This window comes from Solanum stenotomum, chromosome 4 (genome assembly GCF_019186545.1).
Source record: "Solanum stenotomum isolate F172 chromosome 4, ASM1918654v1, whole genome shotgun sequence".
Taxonomy (NCBI): Eukaryota; Viridiplantae; Streptophyta; class Magnoliopsida; order Solanales; family Solanaceae; genus Solanum; species Solanum stenotomum.
The window spans coordinates 22,006,334-22,015,151 of NC_064285.1; the positions used below are offsets into that span (position 1 = coordinate 22,006,334).

At 36.2% G+C, this 8,818-nt stretch overlaps 1 pseudogene; it reads right to left on the reverse strand.

Moving 5' to 3' along the window:
* LOC125861357 (uncharacterized) overlaps window positions 1–3,638 on the reverse strand; it is a 40,143-nt pseudogene extending 36,505 nt beyond the window's left edge.
* Window positions 3,639–8,818: the final 5,180 nt, after the last annotated feature.

Below are 8,818 nucleotides of genomic sequence, written 5' to 3' on the forward strand. Positions count from 1 at the left end.
AAATGACATGTGTTCTTTTAAAGTTAAGCATGAGTTGTATATGGACATATGTTGATTATATGTATGGTGGGCTATGGTCTTATATGTTAATGTTGACTTGTATTATGTCTCTTATACTTGTAAAGGAAAGGATTTATCAAATTGATATGAAAGCATTTATTCTTTGAAAATGTCCTTTTTTACATGTTTTTGCATGGTCTCCATACTTAGTACTTAATTGTGCTAACCCCTTTCTTTCCCTTTTTTGAACTAAAGTGTAGGGATTTGGAGAAGATGACATGTCATGGCTTTGATAGGTTTCTAAGTGTTGAAGATGAAGACTTGGTGAGTCCTCATAGATTCAAGGACAATACCCAATACGTTCTTTTATGTCTTTTAGTATTGTTTAAGTTGTGTACGGGATTAGTCCCGAAATTTGTACTCTAAAGTATTAGATGGCTTTGAGAAATCATGTATAAAGTCTAGAAAGTCTTCCGCTTGCTATTGTTTTTTTTAATGAAATGTTTTCTTGGTAAAGAAACTTTTTAATTCCTTATGGTTTTAGTGTCTATGTGATGAATGAATGCTAAGAGGCTTGTATTAGACCTCTTCGAGGTCGAGTACGCCGGTTACGACTAGGGGATGATCCCGGGTCGTGACACCTGGACTGATGTTGCAGCCCTCTCTCGACCTCGGGGTTGGCGTCTACCCCAAGTTGGGGCTCTGTCTGCAGGCCTGGGTGCATCACCCCCGGGCGCGCCACCTCGTGAGCGAGCCATCCTGCGAAAGAGTGAAACAAGTGAGATCTTAAGGAACCAATAAGACACATGCAACATGAAAGTGAAACAAAAGAGGAAATCTTTCTAAGGACATCCTGTACCCTCCCGAAAATAAGTAACGGACGTCTCCGCACCGATCCGCAAAACTCTACTAGACGTTAGCTCTGTACAAGTGAGACAGGTGAACCTGAGGCTCTGATACCAACTTGTCACGACCCGATTTCTTGAGTCATGATGGCACCTACTATACCCTACCAGTAAGTAAGTCATCCCATAACCCAAAACATCAAGCAATGAGCGAATGGGCAGAAACTAGCGAAAACAATAATCTAAACAAGAAAAACAAGGGGAAAGCAACCCAAAATAAATATATACAGAAATCCCTCCCAGAACCTGGAAGTTACTAGTACAGAGCTATCTAATAAAGAGTACAAGTCCCAAAAGTGGACCACAACAGAGCGTGTCTCAAAGGCAACAAGACTAGCTAAAACAAAAGAAGGAGACAAAACAAACCCCAAAACGCCAAGAGCTCGCCCTCGTCTCTGAATCACAGCTGCAAAAGAAGCCTGGAACTGCTCACCGCTGGTAACTGGTACTGGGACCTGCATCACGAAATAGATGCAGAGCGTAGCATGAGTACCAACACAACAGGTACTCAGTAGGCATCATAGGCCGTCTAAGCAAAAAGGGTAAAAACAACAAGAAAGGATAGAATCTAGACACAGAGAGGTCAAAGCGGGTAAGAAAAGAAAGCACACGCTCAAATAAAACCTAAACAAACTCCCATAAGCCCGACAGGTACACAGAAAAGCTAAGTCTACTTAGAAAAGTAGAAAATCGGGCTCCTAGCCCAAAGTAACTAAGATAATCCATCAGACTTCACCCAGCCAGCAGTGCACTCCCAGCCCAGCTAGAAAGAGTGACCCTAGGGGGAACCCAACCAAACAATCCACTCCCAGCCCAGCTAGAAAGAGGGACCCATGAGTGAGGTAGATATCGCGAGTCGTTCTACCATGCAGTCAGCTCCCAGACCAGCTAGAAAGAGCGACCCGAGGACACCCAGCCAGCAGCACACTTCCAACCCAGCTAGAAAGAGAGGCCCGGGGGCGATCGCCGATATCACCGAGTCTACCCAGCCAGCGATACGTTCCCAGCCCAGCTAGAAAGAACGACCCCGGGGGTGATGGTATCTCTAATACGATTCAATCCAACAACAACCACCGTGGAACGCCATCCACTCTAAGACATCTCAGAAAAGGCTCCAAGCCTATACTATCTCAATCCCACACCTCGAGTGATGCACCAAACCTTCGAGGATGCGACGTATGAGAGGGATAAGATACAGAAGTGCAGTAAGTAGTGATAAAGCCTAATCTAAGGCTCAAACTATTAGACTCAAGTCTGCTATTCCAGTTTATAAGGAGCTAAGTCATCCGAACGACGTTGGCAGTAAGTCAAGGCTATCTAGCCCACACGGGTCATAAGTCTAAGGCAATGCTAGCATAACCTAGACTAAGGACATCATGCTTATGGTTAAGGATGAACAAGGCATTCAATGCATATCATACAAGCATACAATAGCATTTAGCACATAAGGATGCAACTCTACTAAACCGGTTAACATGATACTATACCCGAAATGTGGCCAATCGATCCTAACATAACGTATCTAATCAAAGTAAGGTAGTAAACTGGTATCCACCCCCAATTCACTCCAATCGACATGTTTTTACACAATTAAGCTCAATCTAAAGGAGAGGAAGTCGTAGCCTACCTTAAGGCCGATCGCGCGCTCTCCAAATCACTTTATCGGAGCTTTTCCTTCCCGAACGACCTTTGAACGATGTCACTCTATCAAATATAGGGTTACAACATTAGTACGGTCGTTTAGACACCAAAATCACAACAAACGGAGATGGGTCAATTTTGGAGTCAAAATGGAAATCGTGAGACCCGCACCGAACTGTCCGAATTTGACTCCGTCAAGACACCATAAACAGCACCCCAAACTTATGTCCCAAAATGGAACACAATTCAAGCCTCAAAAAATAGCAAAAACCAACAAGCAAGAAACCACACTTTAATCAACTAAAAAAAAGAAAGCAGCAGTAATCCAAACTCAAAATAAACGAAAATCAAAAGGTGCCCAGCACTCTTTGAACACTCTAAGATGAAGTCTCAACAATTCTCAACATGTGGGACTTTGAATCACCCAAAACCGAGCTAAAATGAGTGAGATATGACCAAAACAATAATACCAAAAACAAAGGCTCGAAAAAGGTACTACAATCAGGTTTTATCGCGAAATTACCTCGAACTGTGCACACCCAACAACTTTCGAACACCCTACAGCGAAGCCACCGAAAATACGAAGCTCCCGCACTTCGAATCGCCTAAATCGGACAAAAGATGATAGAGTTATAAGGGTTTAAGTTTTTGGGAAATGTTGCTGAAAATCTGCATTATATATAGCATTTTCTGCCTTTTTCCAACAACTAAAAACTCCGACGGGGTGCTCCGATCTCGTTCGGAACCCCGTGCACGCAAACGAGATATGCAACCATACCAAATTTGATATTCCAAACTCAACGGCGCAGTCAAAATTTCTATCAAAGGTCATCTAGATAAAAAGTGGGTCCCACTTCCAAAGGCCATTTTAAGTCAAAACCCACAAAAGAGCTCGGAAAGATATCGATAACCTCGGGACACAAAAAAAGGGTCAATCTAGACCAAACTCAACATTCCGGGGCTAATCGACGAAATTTTCATCCGAGTGCGTTTACTTAGAATGTTGACCAGTCAAACTTAGGCTTAAACTTAAAGTTAAAATGCCTAATTGCACCGACTCACACTGAAACCCTCGGGATTCAAGTCGGCCATGCTACTAGCCTAAAATGACCCTTTCGGAGCTGATGGAATTGTCAGAATTGGATTCTGATGTCATCTTCTTGAACTTTTGATCGAAAATGATCGTTCAAGATTCATAAGCTCCAGAACACAAAAACTCGCACCAAGGCCAAACGAACGACCAGGTGACCGAACTGTCAATCCTAACAAGTCATAAATGACTTGGAGTCGCTATAGAAACGCTCTAAATGACACACAGAAGGCAAGACACATAAATGACCTAAAGGGTCATTACAGATTCATACACAGAAGTTGCGGGTGAACCCTTGGTTTGCCCTTAACATTGGAGGGTAAAATAGTCAATCAACAAATTATCATGGACATTTTGATAGTTTGACTTTAGATTAGGAGCTTCTCATTTTTATTTATAATATAATTATTTTTTTATTTGTATATTAAACGTATATCCCATCTTAATTGGCATATGTTATTTATATATATATATAGTGGATCATAAGATACCATGAAATATTGGTCTCCTTAATTACTATATAGGGTTAAGCAGAAAACAAAAATCTAAATAGATTGATAATGCATCTAAATAAATGTATGTTTTCACAAATGTAATCAGGAGAAGATACACGTGCAAATATAAACAAATTTAGAAAGTACAAAAAGTTAAAGCCAAACTACAATGAAGACAAAAGAACTAAACAAAACCTCAAAAAATAACTTATCAAAAATAAAAGGAGAACTTTTGGTTGATAAAATTATAATATTAATTTTTAATAAAATTCAAAAAATTTCATGGACGCTTGATATAAATATTGTATCATAAAATATCACACAATATTAACCTTGAATACATTTGTTGCCATTTCAATGAATACATTTCACACTTTAATGTTTCTATTAAACCTTTTCTTTTTTATTATTTTATTAAAAAAATATGTATTTAGTGGATTAGTATTTATCAAATGCAAACCTACCTTTTAGTGCACCAAGTATTATAGTTGTTACCAACAGAAAAGTACTATTACATAAAAGTTGCACAAAGAATATTATGACCAAATAAATGGTAGAGGGTTTTCAAAACTTTGAAGTCAATAAAATTCGAACTTCAGAAACAATTTTAATATATACATATTAGCTCATAAAAATCATATCTCAGAATCTAAATAATATATGAATCAGTCATTAGTAAACGATGATACACTATTTTATCAATATACAACATTGTAAGAGAAAAAATTGAGGGGGGTGAGAGTAGGTGAATTGACTAGGACAATGCAGAATGAAGTACCGCTCCTAGTAAAAAACAATCATTTTTTTAGGAATGAATAACTTTTTACAGAAGAAACAAAAATTTGATACTGATCTAATATAGTTATTTGATAATTACATAGAATTCAATTGAGAATGTGAAAAGAATATGATAATATTCTACTTCTGTGGAAGATAATCTGTTGAAAATTAGTTTTTTTTTCTTTCATAAAAATAATATCATAACTAAAGAATTAAAATGCAATAGATGAATTTTGATTAATTCTGCATTTATGCGGATAGAATAAGACTTTCATTAATTTTGAAATTTATTGAAATAGTTAATTAGATTTAAATTTAGTATAGGGGGAATGGTAAAGCTATATATATCATCTAAGCTACCTTAAAAGCATAAACTCTCCATCATGAATAGGTCTCGTATTATTTAATAGTGAACTTAGGCCAAATGCCCTATTGGGGAGTATAAAGGGATGAGGAATAAAAGCGAAGTGAAGGGAATAGAAAGATGAAATGAGACACAACTTTGAAGTTTGTTACAAAAAAAAAAACCCCTCCTTATAAAAGAAAAGAGTTATTGTGATGAAAATGCTTTCGGAAAATGAAAATAAAAAAAAAGTCAATGAAATAAAAGGGATTCCCAATAAATTAAGGAAAAATTCATAGTTTGATTTCTCTAATGAAAAAAATTGAAAGGAAGTGAAGATGATTGCAATAATTTTTTGAAAAAGTTGAAAATACCAAGTCAAATTGATCATACCTTATCCCTCTGCCCCATTACAAGCCTAAAAGACCCTTGAGATCTTGCATGAACTAGGTTGCATGATGAAAGAAAAATATGGGCAAACCTATGGGATAAATCTTGCATGTGTTTCTCTTTTGAGAGTTGAGAGTTCCATTGATTCCTTATATCTTTTTTATTTGTTTTGTGAGAGCATGAAATCAATCTTTATGTGAGGGAACTGAAATACATTTATTGAAACATGTTCTTGCATTAGACAAAAATCTAAAGTGAGCTTGAGGTTGTGTTGAGAATCGCTAGACTTCATTTGAAGCTTTTTTATCATGATTAAGTTTTGACATGTTGTTGAGAGTAGTCTTGCTTTGGCACTTGCATGTCAGCTCTCATTGAGTACACCCTTATTAAGCGAATTGTGTTCTTTATTTTCTTGAGGACAAACTAAATATTAAGTTGGGGGTGTTGATGAGTCGTAGAATTTAGAGACAGAACACACAGCCCTTGTGAAGAACACTTTCTAGCTTTGGGGTATTACAACTATGCTCTTGAATTTGATAAATTAAAGTTGAATCCAAAGTAGGTTTACTTGTAAGTGATTAATTTCATGTTACCCATGGCTCCTTTCATGTAAGGTATACTTTCTTTGTTTTTTTTGTATCGGGTGTCTGAAACCCCAAGATTTAGGGGTTTATTTATGGGGTTAAGTGTCTATTTGATATAGTAGATATTGTGTTATGCTTTGTTTTATTGTTGTTAATACATGAATTTAGGCTAATTAGCATGAGATTAATTTACGAGTTAAGGTTGAAAACTAAATTCCTATTTCCGATCTCCAGTCGATACTCGCAAGAGATTTATTGAAATGGGTAATTAATCTGATAATAGCAAGTGTCTGTATTTTTGTTGAAAATAAAGGTTATGGGTCTGATCTATTTGCTATATTTCTAATGAAACAATAGACTAAGGTATTTGGATGTTTAATTTTTCATTTGAATGAGACCAAAAAGAGATTCTATGCATAGATGCTCTGAGATCGAAAGATAATTAGTGTTATTAAAGATGACCTAGCCTATACATGATTGTTCATCACTATAAAGCAGAACAATTACCCATATGTGACATCAATTTTAAATCTCCACACGCCCAGATTGCTTCTTTACTCTTGAGTTCTTCAAAATTTTAGTTTAATTGTGATAATTGATAACCAAAGCTTTTTATTAAATTGGTGGAATTATCCACCCACATTTTAATATTACAAATGAGTGATCTTAAAATAAAATTTTCTTGATAGGAATTCTCTACGATATATCATTCTATGTGGGATTCGACCCTGACTCTTCGTTGGGTTTTTTATTAACTACGACTGATGTCCCTATAATTTGTTTTAAGGAGGACATTTGAGCATTATCATAGAACATATTTTAAGTTTTGGAATCTAGCATAGTTGGACAAATTTTCAAAATTTGAAACCATTCGCTCTTTAAATAGATGTGTTGTTGAATTGATAAAATGATTGGGGCTGATTAATCAAGATTTGTACAACAATGTCTCACTTTAAGGGAAGCTTTTCCTACCAAATGTGAATTTCACAGTGTAGTCCTACAGGAATGTAGTAGTAGTGTTCCTATTCTTTTCAAAATCAAACACTTAAATTTCTTATAAAGGGACAATCTTACAAAAATAAAATACTCCTCCTTCAAAGTAAATATAAACAATTGAAGTTGAACGGTAAATAACTAAAGTAAAACAAATCAGGAAAGAAAAATTTTCAACTTATGATACATGGTACATTCTGGGAAAATACAAACTAAGGATTGCCTCCTTGAACAAACAGAACTACAAATATAAATTTCACAGACATATAATTAAGACTCCATTTATAATAAGGAAATTATTGTACTACTAAAGTCTAACAGATTCACACTAAATCTTAGATTTAAAATTGAACAATAATAAATAGGGCAAGAGATGTTACGTTTCTTAAAATACCTCCCTCTGTAGCAACATTAATCTTTTTCCAATTGAGCGTCACTGTCACGACCCAAACCGTCGTGATTCGCACCCACACTAACCCTCCGGTGGGAGAACAACTACTACAACCCAAACAAATAAACTAAACCCAAACTAAGGCATTTAAGTATACGAAAGCAGAAAAAATACTAAGAAAAGAAATAGAATTCCCATAAACTCTAACAAAAGTCTAACAATAATAAACTAACATTGCGGAAGTAATGCCTAGAACCTGAAAGTCAATGTACCAAAACATCTAACAATGAACCAAGTCTAAACAAGAAGGGATACAACCCCAACTAATGTACTAATAACTAATAGAACCATCTAAGTCCGAAATGTGGACAATAACAAAAGAGAACTCATGGCAACCCGGAAGAATTGGCTCACCCTTGAATTTGAACGACGATCACTGATTTTCTAAGTGAGGTCAATAGTCGTCGAAAAATTTTCTGTTCTAAACAAAAATAAAAGCAAGTGCAGTATCAGTACACAACTACAGTGTACTAGTAGGATCACGCGGCTATCCCACTAAGTTTAACATAAGTAAGTCAATACAACATTATAAACATGCAAAATACCGAACATAAACAATATTGTTTATCACATGCTCAAAATATACACAATTAAGACAAGTCATTAGTCCTCTCATGGAACCCAAACAGTTAGCATACCGGAACGTGGTACCCGATCTAATGTTTATGCCGAAACGTGGCAACCGATCCCAATTAGTTATGCCAGAACGTGGAAACCGATCCATTCAACACACCACAATCACAAGTATCTTCTCAAGTTCATACAAATAAGTCATGATTCATGGCATTCATCATTCATCCACTCTTATTTACAACAAATGTGATCAATAATTCAACATTCGCATACATGCAAGTATCATAATGAAGCAAGAACAAACATACATCACACAATCATAGAATCAAAAACCATCACCTACCTCGAAATAAGCTTTGAAACCCTAAGAAACTCGATCCTTCCCTTTCCGGATTCGTTCCGCTTGTTCTTGGTCTACAAACAATCAAATACATACGGGAATCAATAAACAATCACTAATTACCCGATTTGCTAACAATTATATGAACCCTAGATCATACCCATGATCCCAAGCATTCAAATTAGGGCTATTTTCACCATAAATGCTAGTCTAAAACCCTCCCCCATCAATAAT